Genomic DNA, 22283 nt, shown 5'->3' with positions numbered 1-22283 from the left:
CCCCCCTCTTGTTCTCTCTGCCCCCCTCCCTCCCTCTTCTATCATCCTCTCTTTATTGATCATTCTCTAACTCCTGGTACAAACCCCCCCCACACACACACACACAGACACACACACACACACACAACCACCACCACCAGCCCCCTTCCTTCTCCTCCAACCATCCACCTCCGCGAAACACCCCCACCCACCTCTTTTGATAGTCAGATGACAGTTGAGTTAATTTCACTGTCAGTGCTGAGTGACGCATGGTAAATGGGAAGACGTTTCACAGCGGCATTACAACACAAAATAATTTCCAATTTACCGCTCATCAAAAAGCACCCTCAGAAAAAAAAAAGGGAGCAAGGGGAGGGATGGCTAGAGAGTGAGAGAGGAAAGGAGGGAGGAGGAGGAGGAGGTGAGGGGAAACACAACAGTGGATTTATGGCTTCAATTACTGATATTTCACATTTAGTTTAAAGCGACATGTTTTTGTAATGTGACAGGCTTCACTGGATTTGAAAACCTCTTCAGACCTCTCCACTCTCCTCTTCTTCTGTTTTTTTTCCCCACCCATTTCTTTCTTTTCTTTGCAGTGGAGATAATGAAAGGCGAATCAAGGCTGGGAGGGGGGGGGGGGGGGGGGTTGAGGAAGAGAGTGATAGCTGTGACTCCTGAGCCCCTTTAGAGAGCCAAGAAGAGAGGAAGACGAGGCCTGGAGCTTTGATGTAGATGGATTTGACTGCAACTCAACCCATCATTCACTGAGTGGGCCTCAGTCTCTACTCCACCTGCCACTGGTGGGATTTACAACTGTACCTCACTCATCATTGATGGACTTAAACCACACCATGACAGTTATTGGTGGGTTTACATTTTTTCCCCCCTTGCTACTGGTGGGTTGGCAGAGTATTCATGTCCTATGAATAAGGGCTCTATTTTTGTGCAAACACGTGGCACAAAGCTGCATTTTTCCTGAGGTGCACTGTTCTTTTTTCTTTTTTTTTCCTCTTCCTGTTTCATTTTCTTGCATCTCTTCTGTCTTTTGGTGACTTGCCATGCACTGCATTCAGCAAGGCAGTGTCACTGACAAATCAAGCAGCAAACCACAATTTTGATATCAAAACTGAGCATTTTGCTCACTGTGCCATTGACCTAGTCTGAGGCATCGGGCAGCAACTGTGGTCTGTGCTATTTTTGTCACTAAAATTTATGAAGCCAACTTGCACAGACCTCCCCATAATCTAACGAACCCCTGTTGATAAATGTTTTCTTTGTCTGTTTCACTTTTCACTATTTTATTTTCCTTTACCAGAAGCTAAAGATAGAATCTAAATTAACAGAAACTGATTGATTCTGTCATGATCCTTGCAGTGATGCCAGGAAAACAGAATAAAGTTAAATTTTGAAGTTTCACCGGAATCTCTCCACTGCGCCCTCAGGTCTGAATGAAGTGTGGTTCCAATGTTGAATTGTGCACACCAGAGCCAGTGGTTATATTGATTAAACCAGTGCAACAAGCGTGAAGCCATCGAGCAAACACACAGACTTATATTCTCTTACGTACGGTACGTCACACTTGTTGGTTATATCTCAGTATTCTACATAGCTGCTGGTTTATCTATGAAAGAGTGTTTGGAATGTAACATCCCCAGGACGCACACAGTTCACTTAGCTCCATAAAAAATCAAAATGTAATTTAAACTTTTCTCTCCTACTCACAGCCATATGTACTCCTACATAATGTGAACAGCATCGTGACTATTTGTAAAAATGCCTCTGTTACAATTCATAGTGTCACCAGAAAAATGTGAAATTTTAGATGTAGATTATAAACTTGTTTATCATAGGAATCTCCAGTTTATGAAAGCATGTCCTGTAAAGGCTAATAACTGGATCATTGTGATTCCAAATAAAATAGTGCGTCCTGAGGAGGCACTATCAGGCAACATCATTTGCTCTTGACAGCATGTTTTTGAATTGGAGCGCTCACCTCAGACGTTCAACTCTGTATGTCCAAGATAAGTTCTCATCTCATTGGTTCCTCCGGACTGTCCTCTCCGTTACCAAACTGTTATAAGTGAGAGAGCTGTGTTTAGGGAGAGAGAGGAGCTGGTGTGATTGGTCACGATTATTACCAGCCCCTAACACTCCCACTGATCAGGTTATGATCAACTCTCCGGCGTCTCCATGTACGCCCCTGCTGCACTGTGTTCCCACTTTGCATGGTACCGTTGATTGCAACCTGAAGTCAAGCACACTATGCTTGGAAATTTGAAAATATGGAAACAGTGAAATCTTTTTTTTCAGACATGATACTGGATATGAAAGGAGTGACTTCCAGTTTAATATTTTCAAACTTGTTTAAAGCCACTGTGAGCCTCAGAGTCATTTTCAAAATTTAAAATCACAGCAAACCTGGAAACTGATATTTTTTATTTCAAAGGGATTTTCTTTTATCACCAGTGGAATTTAAGCATCCCTTGTTGTATTACAGGAAAGTGGACTTGATCATAGCGATAATAGACCGGAGTTAAATAGCTTTTATTTCAATTTGTTTTACTATTTAGTCAGGTGTCAGTTACTGTGAAGAACACTACATTTAATTTCTAATCCATCATCTAAGCCGTACATCCATCAGTCACCAAAGGACAGTAAAATAAACGATAAAAGCTTTTGTACCTGTCATCTGACCCAGGTTCTTACTGTCTTGATGGGTCTAAGTTTTTCACTCGTATTGAATTACTCTACCCTCTGAGAAGACTGTCTTCTTTCTTTGTCACTGAGACGACCTCTTTCTTGAACTCTCCTTACTCCGTCTGCTCTGCCCCCAAGCTTCTTAGAAAAACAAAAAGTCACACACTACAGAATATGTATACGTGTAGTAATCTTAACTTGTTTATTGAATTACTGAGGTAATGTGTGGGTTGTTTGAAATTATAAGTGAATAACGTCCCACATTTTCCATTTATCTTTAGCAAATCAAGCAGGTTGTGTTGTGTCAAGGGAATCCTGTTTCCAGCTGCACTGTAAACTCACCGTCTGTCCACTTCTGCACTTTTTCGACCCACTTCATCTGTGTTTCTTTCCCAACAGAACCACTCTGCCTCCGCTGTCACCTGCGTCTTCTCACACTGAACTTATTCACATAAACAGGTACACGAGTCACCTCCCGCAGTGCTCTCCAGGCAACACTTGCACTGTGCACATATATGTACGTGAATATGTGTGTGTTTGCTGTTATGCTACTCTTCTAAGTAGGGTTCCCTACCTACCCCAGGGGAAGTCCAAATTACCACTGTGGGAATAAGGTCAGTTCATATAAATTCAGAAAAGTATGGTGGTTAAGCTCAAACAAGGCTCTTCTTGCTTTAACTCCTACATTGTTAGCGATGATATGTAGTGTGTGGTCCAATGAGATGGCATTTGTTATCCCTGGTGGAGTTGCCTTTTTGTTCTGCAGTGCTCCTGGCCTTTGGAGAGTGTTTCTACCTCAACCTTCTGCTGCCAACACCACACACACACACACACACACACACACACACACACACACACACACACACACACACACACACACACACACAGATAAAGACAAGCCTGTCACTCACTTAGTCTTCACATGTGATGCTGCCAACAGCTGTCGCTGTACATCACTGTACATGTATGTTCAGCACACAGTGTGCATATGTCTATGTATATAAGTGTGTGACTGTACGTGTGTGTGTGTATATGTGCATATCAGCTTCAGAAAGCAAAGCAACTGAGCCAAAAGTCATTCACTGTACACTGCACAAGCGCTCGGTAACTGAGGAAAACAAGATACCTACCAAAGAGGAATATGGTTCCAAAAAAAAAAAAGAAAAGAAAAAAAAAATGTAGAAAGGTTTTTATGCATGCATGTGTGATCCCATGTGGTTTTTCTAGTTCTGGACCGTGACACTTTATCCGTCCTCTATTAGAATCCCTGAATCCAAACTTGTGGTATTCAATCATTTTGATTAAAAGCCGCGGTCTCTAACAGAAGTGTTGGGAGTGGAGCTGCACGGCGGCCCGCCACGTTTGAGAATTCATATATTTTCATAAACTTTTAACAATGTCAATGAGACACGTCTTCAATCTTTGGCCGCGCGACGGCAGGGCATTCAATCTTTCTTTAGCTTTTCGACAGAAAATTTGAATACGAGTGCAGTGTTATTAATGTGACAGTTCATATGGAGGGCTTCATGGGGGGATTTGTGAGGGGGTTTTTTATTAGTTTTGGAGACACTTGAAGCAGAGAGAGAAGGAAGGGGAAGAAACACGCTCTATTAGGTCAAATACAGCTGGAGGGGCCTTCTCTGCCTTCCCAGCCTTCCCAGCTAGCAGTGACGTTAACATTTTAATTTTGCACGCCCAATTAACAGCACTAACTAACCAGGGACATTAATTTCTGCTGCAGCTTCAATATTAGAAAACCAAATACATTTTTTTTTTGTCCTGTTGTGAATCTCTTATTTATTTATCATTTCGTTTTGCACCCCCAACCCCACCCCACTCAGTTTTCCTTTTTTATTGAATTGCAGTCAAATCAATATTGCTCTAATGCTGATTTATTCAGGGGCATACCTATCTCTGCCTTGATTCAGTTTTAACTGGTTGGTTCAGGGATATTTTAGTATATTGTGCAATCAACAAAACTGATTTTGCCACTTGAGTGGGTTAATGTGACGTATACCAACTGTAATCCTGTTATGGATGGATAAAAAAAGATTATTCTCTTTTCGCATGAATTCAGATGTTCAGGTTTATTTGAAAGTGACCCTCTGGTGAGTGATTGAGGCGGGATGACTTTGAGTGTATCACATGTGGATTGATAGGAAGTTAAATTTAGCCCGATGCAGTGCAGTGCATCTGATTGCCCTTGATGCCGTAAAGAGCAAACCCTGGCTAATATGAAATGGTTTGTCAATGCCAGATCAATGTGTACATCTTAAATGAACGCACGCTGGCTACATAATCTATAACAGTAGGTAGGGTAGAGCAGCGCAGCACTGTATTGAGTGTCTACTGTCTTTGACACATCTTTGGTGTCATGGGTGGTGCCATAGAGGCGCCTGAGAAACAGGCCAGTCCCCATTCATATAGCTTTTATTACCGTTCTCTGGTTACACGCCATAATAACGCAGGGTATTTTATCAGCATTAACATCACTGGTGGAGATATCCATCTGTCAATATGCAAACCCTACCTATTGACCATGCTCATATTTTTATGGGATGTCCATATGTTCGTGTTGTTGTGTTATGTGTGTGTTTCTACCTACATACCCTTGTGTGCACATGGCTGCTGGTGTGTATAAATGTTTGTCTATTGAGACAAACCTGGCAGTAGATACATTTCTGTCTGTTGAAATGCAGTGAAACACCCGAGAGTTACTCTTACCCATATGTTATTGATTAAAATGCATTACAGTCACTTCAGGTTAAAGAGTTGTTCCAACCAAATCACAAAAAATCATATCATCTCACTTACTGTTAGTGGGATACAGCTACACAGATTCTTTGGTGTTTCTTTGTCTAGGTTTTGAGATAAAGATCTCTGAGATTTTACTTTCACTCCAATATAATGGAGGTGAACAGATCTTTGTTTGTGACCCTCACAGCTTTGAAAAATATTTTTTATAAGGTTCATTATGTGTTTACTGAAAGAATACTGTTGCACCATCCACTTTTATTTCACCTTCTCTGTCTGAGTATTAACTGCTTCACAAAAAGAGCGGTGCACGGACAGGAGCTGGCAGCACAAACACCTCTTTTGAATAAAGAGGTGTTATCTTATTGTCCCATTAGAAACCAAGCTTATGAGCTTTCTAACTGACAGCTTCTAGCAAACAGCTTTTTTTGACAGGCTAGTGTGTCCATGGTTAGCTTGCCTGCCACAGTAGTTAACCACCTGGCTCCGCGAGAAGTCGCTATATCACCAAGCTCCTAGAACCATATTTTGCAAAGATGCGCAGATGTAAACAGAACTTAACAGGGACACTGTATCTGGAAAGATGTGTTGCTGTTGAATTTTTTACAGACTGAGCAGCAGAACAAAAATACATTTCTCTGGGGTGGAGCCAGGAATGTCAGAGATGGATATTTCAGAACCTAGACAAATTAAATAAAATCTAAATGATCTCCATGACACCACTAGAGTAAGGATCAGCCCTATTCAAAGGCTCATATGTTTGCATATGCTACATGAGTGTCCCATTTTTGATAAAACGCCTGTATCAGCCCCACGCATCCACCCAACCCCTGTGTTTATTCTCACCTGCACCTGAGCATCCCATGTTTTTTTTCTTTAGTACTGTGTTTTTGTGCATGTTCCAGTTAGTTGCACACTGTCTTGCACGCTGGCCGTGTAATACTACATTTTTATTTATTTTTTTTTTTTGGTTGACTTGTGGACCCTCTCCTGCTCTGAGCTGAGTTTCTCCCAGCCTCTGCTGCGTATCGCCGGCCTGTTGTCAGGAGAATGGATGGAGTCCGTCCCCCCCAGTGAAAACCTGGCCAGACACCGAGCGCTAACCCACTGGATAACAGATAGACACAGACACCCCACATCCCTTTTGGGGATTTGAAAGGGGGGTTCAGAGCCTGTGTCTGTGTGTGTTGTGTCTGTGTGTATGCGTGTGTGTGTGTGTGTGTGTGTATATGTGTGTGTTCTAGGAGCGATCCTGTGGTCGTTTGTAACCCTGGCACTCTCATAGCACCTGCTGCCCAACCCAGGCAGCCTAGTAATGATGCAGACTGATGATGTTAATAAGAAGAGGTGCCCCCCTCGGCTACAGAGCTCAGGCAGGACACACGTGCCCACTTACCCGCACACATACACAGACATACATGTGCAAATATGCATACATGGAAAAACAAACAAATGTACATTAGAGCGCTTTTGTAATGCTCTGTAATCACACGGTCCCTTCCTGCACACATACGCTACATCACATCCAGGAAGAATCGTGGATGTTTCTGTTTCTTCTCCTCGAGGTGGGAGGCGGCTGAGCTAAGAAACACTACCTCCCTATCAGCACAGAGATACAGAAATAATAATGGAAATAAAAATGTGTTGGTGCGTGTGGTGAAAATCTTTCCGCTGGAAGGAAGAAAAGGGAATTATCACATATAGTGATGTCTTCATGCATGTAGCAATACTCTGTCTCTTTTTATTTAAGAGATAAACATCAGTAATTGGTGGTTGATGTACGGTCTCCAGGCTGCATTCACTACAGGTACATACTGTATATACAACCGTTCTCTTTTAATCTGTGTGTGCGCTGTGGTTTCACAGGATTCCAATGTTTGTTTGCGGTCTCGAGAACTTAATCTCTTCTCTCAGTCATGATGCTGCTGTGTAGTAAAAGCTGGCTGGAGCCCAGCTAGTACAGGTTGGTAGTTACTTTATGTCTCCCTCTGCAGTGTCTTCCTTTTTTTTTTTTTTTTTTATTTTGTCTCACAATCCGAAAGAATTGATGGAGTCTCTGTGTTTATTCCAGCAATGTCAGCACAGCATACAAACACTTTAACTCTCTCACTCTCTTTCTCATCCTCTGTCTCTCTCTCTTCCCCTCTCACGAGGTAAACATATTTTGCAGAAAAGCTGACGGAGAGCTTGTTTTAACAACCTCAAGGTCAGCAAGTCAAAGCCTGCAGTTGTCACGCCAGCCTCGCTGTGTGTCGGTGGCCTCTGCGTGTGTGTGCGACTGTGCAACTGTGCACGTGTGTGTTACAACAGTATGGCATCTCCATGGCAGATTTATACCTCACCATGCACCTTCAATAATTCAATAACAGCGCTTGCGTCTCCTTCCCAGCTCTCAGTGTCATTATAGAACAGGGCTAAATGCCACTAGGCCGAGTCCATCTCTCCCGTCTGTGTCTCTCTGCTGCAGAGCCACAGCACACACAACGTGCCCACACATCCAAAATCGCACTGTGGTGCGCTCCTCTGCTGCCCCACTTTCAGTCGAGCTCCCGCAGCTTAGCAGGCTGTCTCCTGCTGCAAACATTTCTAAAAGCCTGCTATATTTGTCATATTAGTAAACCTGTTAATTTCCATTCACAACCTGGTAATTTTGATCAGATTCATCTCCTCTGTTTCTCTTCTAAACACTAACGATACGAGGTGGTGACCGCAATCGCATTCAACCACGATGAGCATCAAAATCATTCAGTTCTGCTGTTCCCTCACCTCTTTTATGGCCTGTCGATGCCTCCTCCCTGCGGTGCGAGGCTGTTTTAACCCTCCTGACCTGTCTCCTAGCCCTGCTTAGCTGTATCCTGGACATCCGTGACTCCTCTGGTATTACGGAGCTCCTTCAATCTCTCCCATCGATCCAGCTCCCCCTCTGTTGCTATGTGCTTCAACCTCTCTCTGACCCATCCTCTACTGCCTCATAGTCCTGTCTAGTAATGTGCCCCGTGCAATGCCCTCCCTATGTATGTGTGTGCGTGTGCACGCATGTGTGTGTTCGCCACTGACCTGAGTGATGAGTGGTGACCCTCTGGCTGGCGCCTGGCGTCCTCCTCACTCCTATTGATTAGATCTGAGGTTTCATACAGTAGCCGCCTCACGTGACTCTGTCATTTACTGTCTCTCCACTGTCTCCGACCTGTCTTGCACGCGCACTCATACACACACAAACACACATGCACGCACATGCATTCATTCAGTCACTTATGAAGTACACGTGTAAGTGATGAGCTTGTTCTCATCTGCGCTAATGAATGTGAAAGGGGTTAAAGTGCCAGATTCCATATTGCGTGTATGAACATACAGAGGCATCCAGGAAAATGAGTTTAATTAAGAGACAACAGATGCAGCATGCTAACTGCTTGTATCATTTAGCTTATAGCTACAGAATGAGTCAGCAGCAGAGCAAAGTGTGAGCGAGGGATCAGAGAGAAAGCGAGGATACAGCTGTCGATGTTAATACACATCTTGGGGTTTGATTTGATTTGATGGAGTGCGATTTGTGAGTCTTTCATTTCGCAACGTGCCAGGTCGTTTCCTGCCCTCACAGCCTTTGGTAAACAGCGTCCTCAGAAAAACTAGACCTTTATGTGTGTGTATGTGTGTGCGTGAACCTCTTCCACTCAGTCTTTGCCACAGTAATGCTCAGGTTAAGTGTAGTTGCAGGCTATTATACATCATTAGGGTAAGTAAGGCTCAGGCAGCACAGCAAGAGAAATGGACTCTTTCAGATGCTTCATTCCTCACCGGCCATGGCTGAAATAGGACCTGACGTCACACACACACACACACACACACACACACACACACACACACATACACACACACACACACACACATATATATACACATGCTTGTATACAGGAACAAGCTGCTACACTGAGAAAGCAGCTTGCCACTTATCCAGTCAGTCAGTCACAAATCACCCTGTCAATCAGCTGGTTTATAGAGGCTAAGGCTTCCTGATCACTGCGAGTCAGTCAGTCCTGCCTGCCACTCGCCTGCCACTGCGGAAATTAAAGCGTCCTTAATGGAGAGATGAGAGTGTTTTATTGTGTTTTCACATTTTATGATACATGTTAACACCAGCCACGCTGGATTAAGACTGTGGTAATTTCTTCTAACCATATCAATTAGAGTCAGGCTGGTAGATGGGCTAGAGATGGGGATTAGACACCCAGTATGATAGATAGCATGCAGCTTATTTATACATCATTGTGGCACTGATTAATTATTAATTTATTATAATAAAATACTTTAGTTATTATTTTAAATCATTCAAAGAAAATGAAAAACACACATGTTGCCTGTTAGTTTTTTCTTTTCAAAAATATGTATCAGGATGATAAAAGCCCATGTGAGTCAGACCCTGAAACAGAGAGACTAGATCAGACTAGTTCTATATTCCTTTTTTGGCTGTAGTTAGATAGACAGAGTGAAATGCCCTGTGTAATTTCTCATTGAGCTTGTTGTATTTCTTATGCAGAGGGGTACAGCAGTGTCCTCTGCCCAGTGAACGGACCCCCAGCTGGGTTTAAAGACAGAGGCCGGCTGGGTGGCAGAGCCACAGGAATGTGGAGGTGATAGATGAAGGAGGCCAGGAAAAAGACTAATTGTTCTCATTACAGAACAAATAAAAATCAATACCTCTCAAAGCGAGGGGGAGGTGGTAGTGGTCTTGAAGGGCACTGTAGTTATTGCATAGGAGTGGATTTTGTTGGAATTACAAGTGGTGGCGAAGGCGCAATGGAACCGATCACATTTGAATGCTAATTCCGATAAAGGACAGTTAGATTAATAGATGTGGCGGTCCAGCGCTGGTCCTTCCCCCCATAAAAGCGGTGGGGGTGTTTGAGATTGAAGTCTTAAATGCAATTAAATGAGAAAACACATGGTAAAAAAGGGGAGATATTTCCCCAATTTTTTCAAATTAAAGCAGGAAATTTCATTACCAGGGGAGCATATTTTACACAGGCAATTACAAGGTTAATACATCTTCAACATCCCCCCTTAAAGTCCTCATATATTTGTTCAGGGATTTTGTTCTTGTATTTTAGTTTAATTGGCTATGCAGAGGCTATGCAGAGGGTCTGCATTGTATACACACACACGCGCGCGTGCACACACACACACACACACACACACACACACACTCAAATGCAATAGATTCTTATACATTAATTCCCTTGAGGTGTAGTTTTACCTTAACCAAAAGAAAACACTACATGTATAACCTCTAACTGATGTTGTAACCTTAACTTGACCACCGTTCTTATCCCAGCTTTGATTTTAACTGTTAACCCTAAAATCACTATGACAACCAGCCAGAATGTCCACAAACTCCAAAATGTCATCACAAAAGTAGTCGCAAGCTGTCATGAGTCAGATACACACACACACACACACACACACACACACAATTCTTCATAGAGGGCTCCAGCAGCATATTGGCAGCAGTGTGCGTGCGTGTGTGTATGTGTGTGTGTGTGTGTGTTGCATTGCGCAAACAGTGAGTGGCTCTGGTCTGGTTTCTCTCTGACACAGATGACAGCATTGTGTGCATGTGTTTCTGAATGTGAGTGTGTGAGTGTATGCATATATATATATATATATATATACAGTATATATACACAGTATATATACTGTATGTGTGCATTCATGTGTGAGTGTGGGGACTTAAAACGTAGCTTTCACTCAAAGGTTCACTTTGACTTTTGATTTACTGTCCTTAATAAGCAACAACACGAGGACAGTGCTCGTATACACTCATGTACACATACAGAAATCATAATCACTGTCTTGACCTAGTGTAATAAGTTAGTGAAAGTGAAGTAAAAACTAAAGTTGTAAAGTTGACAAATCACTTTATAGAGTTTCGAAAAAAAACATGCAAAAGAAACTATAATTATCATAATCATCAAATAAACAAATCGATTATAAAACAAGTCAAACCAAAGAGAGAATAAATAAGATCAAAGAAATAAGAATCTGAGATTTGTTTCAGAATGCAGTTTTATGAAAATGTGTTTCAATAAAAGGTTTAAAACACTAAACTGGTTTTGGACTGTAACATGTCCATGCCAATCTCCTCAGAGTTTCCTCCCTGTCAGGTTGTTTTTCTCTGATTTAGCCTGTCTTACAGCCGTAGAGACACCACACTGTATAATAGAAATTCAACAGTGAAGCAAATTGGCAGAGCCACAGAGGGCGGATCGACAGTGAGAAGACAAGCTGGGAAGGAGGCGGAGAGCAGAGGAGGCAGTGTGAAAGATAGAGAGAGAGCGAGATGGAGATGATGATGGAAGGAGAGAGAGGCTGTGGTGGTTTATGTAACATCTCCAGGATGGTCTTTGGCATGCGTCAGGGGGCTGAGCCATCAATCACTCCATCTGTGTAAAATCACGAGCTGACTCCAATATTGCTAAATATTTATACTGTCACATACACACAGGCGTGCAGATGAAAAGAGCCATTCATTAGGGCCTTCTCAGGCCTGTCAGCCTGGAGATGGAGATTAGAGAAGCAACCTCCCACCGCGCCTGGCTCTCCTCTCACTGAGCTCCTCAGCCCTATATATAGAGCCATCAGGACGATAAATATCTCCAGCATGCCTCTGTTAGGTAAATACCCAGTAAATATGGCAGAGAGGATCGGAGACTAAGCTAAACAGACCTGTGTGCCTGTGAGTGTGTGTTGTGTACAAGTGTGAGTCACTCAACAGGGAACAATAGGGACTTCTCGTACTATATCCTGTATGGATATACTGTATGGATGGCCATGCTTTGATTTGGTTGGCATCAGTGATGTTGTTGTTAATAAAAAGTTGGGTAAACTGTTATTTCAGCTTATAATCGCAAGCCAAACAAACAGGAAATATAAACCTGAAATCAGTTCTAGTTCCAGCAGAACATTACTTATTAACATTACTTTTATACTTACATAACTTACTTATAATTACTTTTGGAGCTTGACACACCCTGACGTCTGCTCTCACCACTTTATGGAAGTGCAACACTGAATTGCTGGAATACCTCTTTAATGTGTCATACTGCCATCAATGTCTTGTTGCCATCAACTTTATTTTGATAGTGGAGCAGAAGAGAAAGAAATCTGACCCAAATCCCTAATAGGTAGAGGAATAGCTCAGTATACAGTATACAACAAAACTGAGTAGCCCTGCTCCGTCTCACTAAAATGTTCATTCCAAATCCTACTATTTAATACGTTTTTATTTGTTTTTAGACAAAGTCAAAGTCATTTGGAAAACTGACAAATTAACCTATAATCAAAGGTCCATATTAAAGAGCATACTGCAACAACAGTGAGATTCTGTTCTTTTATTTTCTCATTATTTTGTATGTCCACCTTTATTTCTAACAAAAATCTGTGCAGAGATGTTCTGTCATTCTTCACAGATGATTCTTTTCAGCTGCTCTTTGCTGGTGGGGTTTTGTTGCTCTATCGTCTGTTTTAAAATACTCCAAACATCTTGTGGAGTCTAGTCATGGGAATCACACAGCCAGGTCATAGTTGTCACTTTCTTTCTTCTTCACAAACTCTTGTGGGATTTTTTTGTGTGTGTTCAAGATCATAGTCATGTTGGAAAATTCCTCTCCTGTAAAGCCTCAAGAGACTGGGAGTCATCTCTTCATTCAGTCAAACTTACATTCATAGTGCCATTTATTAATGTCATCACCTCTACACCGGTTGCACTGACGCAGCTCCCTATCAGCACACTCCCACCTCCATGTTTAACGGCTGGAACTCTCAATTCACTGCGGTGGTCCTGGCCGGGTCCACACCAAACATGCTGGACACTGTCTGATCCAAATCAATTTATTTTGGTTTCATCTGACCAAAGACTCTGCTGCCAATATTCATCAGGCCTCTCTTCGCGTTCTTTGGCAAAGTTTAATCTTGCCGTTTTGTGCTGTTTTGTGAGCGATGCTTTTCTTGAACGCCGTCTGTAGAGGTTGACTTCATGCAGTCTCCTGCACACAGTCTGATCAGTCTCTGAAACAACAATTTCCACAGATCATCCTTGAGCCAAGTCAGAAGCACTCACACTTCTGTTTTTCAATATCATAAATAATGAATTGCGTGTGGCATCCTTTTTCGAGGACGGCCACTGTGCCTGCGTTATTAGTAGTTTGGCTCTTCCTAAGCACTACTGCAGCTGCTTTGCGGCTTATGTTCAGTTGCCTACCGATGCTCTTGTACCGTCTCCTATCTTTACGACGTCTCACAATCTTAGGTTTCTTACTTGTTCAGGCAGTCCTTTACCATGTGAGGCCACGTTGTATTAAACACAACCCAGGACAGAACTGAGGGAGCTGTAATGTTCAAAGGTTATTCTTTAACCTTATTCATTCAATTAGACCTAAGTGGAAATCACAAGTGTATATTTTTGATCGCAGGTAAAGTCACTGTTGTCTCTGGTGTACTCACTTTGGCTCCACTGCGGTTGCACTTTGTGGCCTGTATTTTCAATGTAGTCTGTCTAACCTGTTTGTTTTTAATTAAACATCAGATCAAATAACTATAGTTCCACTTGAAAATAATACAATTATTGTAAGACAGCACAGTTTTGAGCCATTTAACATTCCAGAAATATTGCACACATATGCGCTCACTTTTATTATCCAGAGCACCAAGTAAATATGGAAGTGTGCTTGAACCACTGACACCATCAGTCAAAGGAAAAAGTTTTCACTTGCAATTTCACTGACAATTTCTAACCAACATCCAAGCAATCAATTGATCAATTAATTGAGAAAGCACTCGGCAGATTAATCATTAAGGAAAGTAATTGTTGCTTGCAACTCTGAATGCGTTCAAAAATCTTGATAGTTTTGAAGACCAGCTTTGGATAAAGAAAACATTCCCTCCATGATGACTGTAGTCAAGCTCGACATTTTAGGCCTCTCTTTGTTTCCCTCTTTAGGCCTCTGAACTGACATCTTTCATAGCGTTCTGCTTCTGTGTCTTTGTCTGCAATTTTTGTTTATTCTCTTTTTTCTCCCCCAACCCAATCCGCTCCATGCTCTCTTCATTTCTCCACCCAGTTTTTAGAAATTCTGAAGCACGCTATTATGTTGCGAGTATTCATTTCATCCGCCTTGACGGACCTCAGATCACTGCGCGGGCCAGGCCTTGGCAACAAAAAGACATCAGCAACATCATCTTCACACTGTAATTATGAGAAATGGGGGAAATTTCATTTTGATTAGCGAAAAAAGCTTTTATTCTCAAACTCACATCCATAATTAATCATTAAATCATGGGAGAGTGAGTGAGAGCGATAGATGGGGAGGACACAGTGAAAGGAGGATGGAGGGATGGATGGAGGGAGGGAGGGATGTAGCAATGGAGAGAAAGGGAAAAGGCATGTAATTATCTGCAGAAGTTCGACATCCCCTGTAAATCCACGGAGCCGTCTGACGTGGCTAATTAAAGAAGCAATCAAAGGTCCACCTCCAGAGATTTTGAGAGAAAGAGGAGAGAGTGAGGGAGAAAAAGAAGAAGAAGAAAACAGGCCAGAGAGATAGAAAGAAGGCCTAATGGGGAGAATGAGGGAAGGGAAAGGAAGGAGTGGGAATATGGGAAAAGAAGAGAGCGGGAGCGTTGTGATCTTTGTTATTGTTTCATATGTCAACCTCCCCTCTTGGATTCTTGGATGAGGCTCTCACATGCCTCCTCTCTCTCTCTATTCAGTCTCTTTTTTCTTTTTCTACTTGGATCTGGCCATCACACTGGGATCACTTCTGACCTTCATCTGAGGAGTGCAAATAGCTGCTGTGATTTACCACAGCATCAGGGAAATAAGCGGCACTCAAACAAAAAGTAGAACGTTAGTCATATCTGGTTAGTCAGTTTTTTTTTTTTAAGTTGAAATGATGGATCTCCTGACGCCTTTCTAGGGCACAAAATCAGTGATGTAACCTGCAGGCATCAGGTGTTTCAGGCCTTTCAGCATCAGACGCCCTCTCACTGGCAGCCCTGCTGAGGTTGATCAGGCCTCACTTTGTGCAGCTGTAGCAGCCTCCCACACGTTTGCTCTTTTTATCCACAGCCAACCAGATAAATTCTAAACAACCTGTGTGTTGTGGTAGATGACGCATTGATCTTGCAGAGGGACTTCCTTACAAAGCCCCTACATCTTGTACTCGGTGTACTGGCTAACCAGTTCTTCTCAACTCATCCTTCTTAATTCCAGAGTCCCCTCCATCTGGTCCTCTCACAGAGTAGCCTGCTCCAGCATGGCGATGGACTTTGTCAACCCTGGCACAAGTCTAAGGTCTAAATATAGTTGTGACTACTTGCTGCAATACACTGAGTTGCCTGCTCATTTCTGCCAGTAACAGACTACAGTGTTACTTAACTTACTACTCCCTTACATTATTACTTTTCATTAAAGGTCTAAATCCGTGTTCTCTGTCTGTCCTTTTTTTCTCTTGTGAAAAATTTGGAAACCAGTTGTAAGTCCGCTGTGTCATGAAGTTAAAATAACATGCAGGTGTCTTTTAAAAAAAAAAAAAAAAAGAAAAGCCAATTCCCACCATTTTCTTTTGAAGCAGTGTGAATGCATCCAATATTTTCAAATCTGGGCAGCATCAAAAGATGCTGCATTTTTATTGTTTGCTCATTTCATACAGTCCAACTGAAACGGAAATAGTTTTTACCATACTATAGCTACGCTGATGGCCAGAAGAGAGAAAAAGATGCTAAGGATGAAAGAATGAAACAGGAAGGTGTCGTGAAGAATTGGTGCCCCCCCCCCCCCCCCCCCCCCCCCCCCCTCCCTCTGTCTGTCTCTCTCTGGGGGCACAGACCTGGGGGACATGAGGTAGAAAGAGTTACTGTGGACCAGATTATACTCACACTTGGTCATCCCCTGTCAGCAGAAAAAGAGCTGAGAGCAGGACACTGACCTGTGCTCCCTCTGACCAGTGCATGTGTGCGTGTGTGTGTGTGTGTGTGTTTGTGTGTGTGTGTGTACTTCTCACCTTTTGAGCCCCTTCTGTACAATCTGTATTGTATCTTTGTTTATTGAGACTTTTTCACTGCCAGTGAAAAAAAAACACTGTAGCCATGTTAATTGAATTAATTTTTTTCCTGTAAAGTGGTTGAATACAGGAGAAAAATGGCAGCACTCTGCTCTTTGAGTACGTGCAGCTGGACTGACATTTATTACTGACAACATAACTAAAAGTAACTGTTAGTTCAGTTATTTATGGGAACAAGTATTATACAGCACCAAACAACAACATTTTCCAGTTTCCAATCCAGTTTAGGTTAGATTTTTCCTTTAAGCTCTTATTGTTGTGCACTTGTGTTTTCATTGCAACCTGGTCTAGCAAAAAATGTCTCAAAAGGTTCACATTTTGGCTTCTGCTCTTCTCAGATCTCAGTCATTTGTGTTCATAAATGATGCTGCAATCATCCATCCTCTTAGCTTCCACCACACACAGCATACAAAGACAGGACAAGTAGGAAAACACATTCTGGACTGTTTCTAAGACTTCCAGCTTTCCTGCCAGACGCAAACTCTTCTCCCAGACGTGGGAGCCTCTAAATAAAGAATGTAAAGAGACTATAGACTGTAGAAAAAAAAAAACACTTCACTGCCAAAAACATAACATGCATAACTTCCTGTGTGTCAGAGGATTTATGCAAAAAAGACTCTTTAAGAGGCTTTCTGGTTGTGTTATAGACTAACCATTGTGTTGCATAAACTCGCAAAAGAGAATAACAACACAGACATTCATTTATGTAATAGCATCATTATGTTAAAGATATTCACTTTAACTTTTAGCTAAAGTGACTGATGGATTAATATTGGCCTTCAGAGCCACCGTATCGGTGTAACAGCCCAGAAGGCCCTCTGTCAGTCTGTGCCCTCATTCTCTTCTGTTTATTCGTCCTTGGGGTGTGTTCAGTGTGTCTCCATCTCTCTCTCTGCCCTGTCCACCCGGTGTCAATCTGGCTGCTGTATAATTGGTTGTTTTTTGGTCGGCCAGCCTGTCCTCCCTGGCGTTGATTCATGGCGTTTGTAAAGGTGACAGTAGCGGCTGTCCCTACCAGACAAAGTAGAGCCATCACCAGCCAGACCTCGGCTGACCTGCTAGTTTGTGCGCACACACTCGCACGGAGGCAGACACACACATACACGCATAGGAAACACATGCAGCTTTGCCTGAGGCCTCACAGGGGAGGAGAGGGAGGCAGGTAAGGTCATCATGTACACAGCTCGACCAGAGAAGATCCTCAAACACACACACACATAAAAATGAATAAACACATACACATATGGCTGATTGTCTCTTTTTTTCTTAGTAATGTATTCAATTCAAATTCAAAATTCAACACATGTAACTTTATAAACCCAAATACTGTGAACAGACATGTACATGTATGCACCTCACATAGAGTATAGTTCATGGTCTTTATGTCAATTGTAAAGAAATTAACATAAACCTCTGTGCATAGACCTGCTAAATGTTACAATACACATCCTATGTGAGGAAAGTCACATACACACAGTATCAAAAGTAAAATGCATGAGTGCAAAGACAGAAACATTCTGCACATTTACTAAGTATGATAATAAAACTTTGTTTATAGCATCTTTGTTAAAAAAACAAAAAATTCTTTTACAAGTAAAAGACACATAAAATCGATGAAACAATACAAAGAAATCAATGTGAAATAATAAAACACATACACACATAGGTTTATGTACATTAAAATACACACTCATATAAATACCTAAAAATGCACATAGACACACACAAACACCACACTCTCATATGCGGGCCTTCCCCAGTGACCTGGATACACCCAGAAGTGACACTTTATCTACTTAGCAGTGTCACCTTCAAAAGCCTGCAACACTGACACACACACACACTCACACACACACACACACACACACACACACACACACACACATCTCGTCTGTAAAAATCCCCCCACAAATTACAGCCATATGTGTGTCAGGTTTAGGGGTCTCCATCATGCTCTTTTTAAGGCAGCAGCTTCATATCTATAATTGAAGGTAATCGGCTGGTAAAAGGATTGTAAAGGGTTTTGTGCTGTAGTTTAGAATTGATCAGGGGCTCTGGTTTTTTCATGGTCCTGCCATTGACCTTGTAATTGATTTGGTGAGCATGTTTTTTCTCCTTTCTTCTGTTATGGTTTGATACAGTATAATTGACTTTGCCTGCTGTAGTGTCTGCTCAAGTTGATTTCTTTGCCTTTCAGAGTGTGTGTGTGTGTGTGTGTGTGTGTGTGTGTACTTCTATCCTTATGAGAACCAATTAGGGTTTATTGTGCTGTACATTTAGATGAACATGAGGGTTAAATTTAGGTTCAGAGATTAAACAGTGAATACAACCAGCACAATGTCCTCGCTAGTATAACGGGACTTACGTCTAGGTGTGTGTGCCGGCTTGATTACATGTGCGTGTGCAAGTGAGCTTACATTCATAGCGAGCTGACCTGTGTTACAGCGAATGTAATTGATTGTGTGTGTGCTGGTGTCTCAGTGTTAAGGTTAATTTCTCTAACTGCTGGTAAGTGCTGTCTGACCGCTCCCCTGGCGGCCTCTCCGAGCTGAAGTAATGCCACTTAGAGGCCCCGGGCCCCCGCCACTGGCCAGCCCATTGATCCGCTGATCAATAATTGCATCTGTACCGTACACTGAGCAGGGAGGCTTCCTCGCTGACCTGAACACTAACACACCGACTGCTGTGAGGCGCAGAGTCGCACCACACACACGGTTATCAAACTGCAGTCCAGGGACCACCTAAGGATTCACAAAGAGGTTCCAGAGGAGTCCCCAGCAAAATGAGGTTTAGTCTAATTTCAGTGGCATTTCATTCATTAGGAGTTATCCCATTTGGAGAATAGATTCGCTGTCATCACTGCTACCTCCCCTTATAGTGAAGACAGTGCTCTCTACAGATTCTTACTTTAACACACTTTAAACAAAGCAGAGTGTAAACAGAACAAGCACATGGGGGTTACAACAGTTTCAACTCTACCATTGCTTCTTTGCGTTTCAGTAATAATCAGGTAGATTTTTGGGCCACATAGTTTTGGACCAATTACTATTTGTTATTTGTACGACTTCCACGATTTTCAGAAAACCACGTTTGGATCCTAAAAATCTGTTGTGGTAGCAAATCACTGCACAAACATGCAAAGTAAGGCCATGCCTCTACCAAGGCTGATGTGATGTAGAACACAAGATGCTTGTTATTCGCTGTCATTCGTCATTGACCTGTTTATAAACACATATCTCTCTGGTCCTTCCACCCATCTCTTTCTCTTTTCTTTTTTCCGTCTGACTCTTTGTCTCTGATGTCTTCCATTTATCTGCTTTCCCTACTAATTCTCACATAAACCAGAGAGTCATCTGGACATGCACCCCTGCAGGATGTTCAAATCTGTTGTGGAGAAGATTAGTATTCAGTGAGTCCATATAAAAAGTAAAATTCCCTCCACACAGACTAAGAGCTCTGTGCAAGTTTATATTAGTCACTGATCCAGTTTTACAGTCAGACTTTCCTTAAGATGTTTCTGTCATATGAAAATCAAAATGACATCATCGCTCGTCTCTGCATCCTTTTCTTCCTCCTGTTGTTTTATTCCTCTCAGGCAGCCTCCATCTTGTTTCAGATCACAGCCAATAAAGCAGCCTCTCTCTCTCTCTCTCTCTCGCTCTCTCTCTCCCATCCTCTCTCCTACTTCCTGTTAAAAGAATCAGTCAGACAGAACACTCAAAACACATATTAAACAGGCATCAGCCTCTCGCCGGGGCCAAATCACGCTGTTCAAATGTTGTTCTTCCACCGGGAGCACAGGACAACTGAAGAGATGGGATCTGCAACATTAACTTGATTCACGGCTGCGGCGACTGAGTGACACTCCATAAACCTCAGCAGGCCGCCGCTGGGCCCCGCCGACAGCACCCCATGGCTAATGTGACATACACTAGCAACGCATAGCCTTACCACCCCCACAGCACTGCACACACACGTAAGCAAGCACAAGCAGAGACCTGCATATACATACAAATACATATAGTAGCACGTAATATACAGACACACACCAGCTAAGCCTGACTTTAACATTCCACCCACATACTGACACACACATACAACATGTGAATTCAGAGACTCACATAAATACAACAATGCATTAAATTTGGCACAAACAAGCAAAACCAAGCTTTACCAAGTTGAACATACACACACGGTCAGGAGTTCACACACTAATATGCCACGTCTCTCTTTAAAACACACATGCGCACACACACACACACACACATAACTGGTTTTATTGTAATGCAGCAGAAACTGCACAACCAATGAGTTATTGTCCTCCGCAGAAGACCTCTCAGCTCACAGCATTTTGGCGTAGGCAGTTAGCCTGGGCCCTGTAGCTCTGTGTAAATGGGTAACCTCTGCTGCTAAAAATGCCAACTTCCTCTGGCTGTCTTCGGCAGTGCTGACTCCCTCTGCACACTAACTACTGTGCTTGTCACTTGAGATACAGATAGAGGAGTCTGAACTGATATTTACCACACCAACTTGTTGCCTCTGTACTGCGGCGTCACTGTGATTTTTGTGTTCGTTTGCCTTTATACAAATGCACATTGTTATCACACAGGAGAGAGAGAGAGATGCAGGAGAAGCATAGAGATGAATAGAGACTCATCATGGGGAAAGAGACAGATAGACAAACAGCAGGTAGAACTAAAGTCTCTCTCCATTGGTCAGAATCAGAGAGTTGTGCACTTCATATGCAAAATAGTGGAGCAAAATTGTTCACAATGTATTGACTATTTGTATTACCCAGAAACCATGTTCTCCTTTACACCAAAGGAAAAAGGATTCAAGAGTTTGTAGTAACGTCTCTAACCAGGTATGAAGAGAAAACTCTCGACCCTCCCAGTATCAGTTTTTGTTCTGTGACATGGAGGTTTGTAAATTCTTTATCATTTATCAAGTCTATTTGGGCTGAACAGCAGAAAGTGCTGGCTAACTTTTCTTATCTTCTCTTTGTGTCAGTGTAAAATAAATCTGGCAGGTGTAGACAGGTGTGGGTGTATGTGTGTGTAGATTAAATTAAAATAGCCAGTTTTTAGTAATGTAATCATACTGTAATGCTAAAGTGAGAACATCACCACAGGACATATTTATATATTGGAGAGCAAGAAGTGTGAGCAGATTGTTATTAACTTATATTAAATCTCTGAAATTGAGTCCTGAGCTGAAGCTGCGTTTAACTGTCTGACACTTAACGCTTTTAACTTTGCTTGTAGCCATTAGAATAACAGGTGTGTTTTCGTGACACTAACATCTGCAATTTCTATCAGTCCAGGTCTTAACGGTTGGCTCTGTTGTTGGACTCATTCCTAGCACATAAAATGTTCACTGTCTCCTCCAGAGCTTCATGTACAGACTTGTAAAATGTACCAATAGTCCATTTGAGATTGTATCTGTGCAGGATTAAGAGGCTCGCTGTCACCAGAGGACTAATGCTCACTGCCTACCTGTCCGGTGAGAGTGAGAATTAAAGGTAGCACATCTCTCTGTCGGTTTGAGGACAGGGCACGGCTGGGTCAGAGACTGTTTGCAGCACAACTCTGACTTTCTGATCACATTGTCAACTTTGTGAATGCAGGACATTAAATGTCAGAGGGAGATAGGAATATCAATGATTGATGAGTTTGTTCCTGTATGTACTGTGAGATCTGTGTGATCTTGTCGCTACCTTTGGGGGCAAACCTTGTA

General features: G+C 42.4%; 1 protein-coding gene across 1 annotated transcript in view; it reads left to right on the top strand.

The window, feature by feature from the left end:
* znf407 (zinc finger protein 407) overlaps positions 1 to 22283 on the top strand; it is a 148121-nt gene that overhangs the window by 123061 nt on the left and 2777 nt on the right. The gene's annotated exons all lie outside the window — the stretch shown is intronic.

Source organism: Seriola dumerili, unplaced genomic scaffold, assembly GCF_002260705.1.
Source record: "Seriola dumerili isolate Sdu_G_001 unplaced genomic scaffold, Sdu_1.0 BDQW01000191.1, whole genome shotgun sequence".
Classification (NCBI taxonomy): Eukaryota; Metazoa; Chordata; class Actinopteri; order Carangiformes; family Carangidae; genus Seriola; species Seriola dumerili.
The sequence above is the reverse complement of the archived record's forward strand: the minus strand, read 5'-3'. Positions and strand labels throughout refer to the sequence as shown.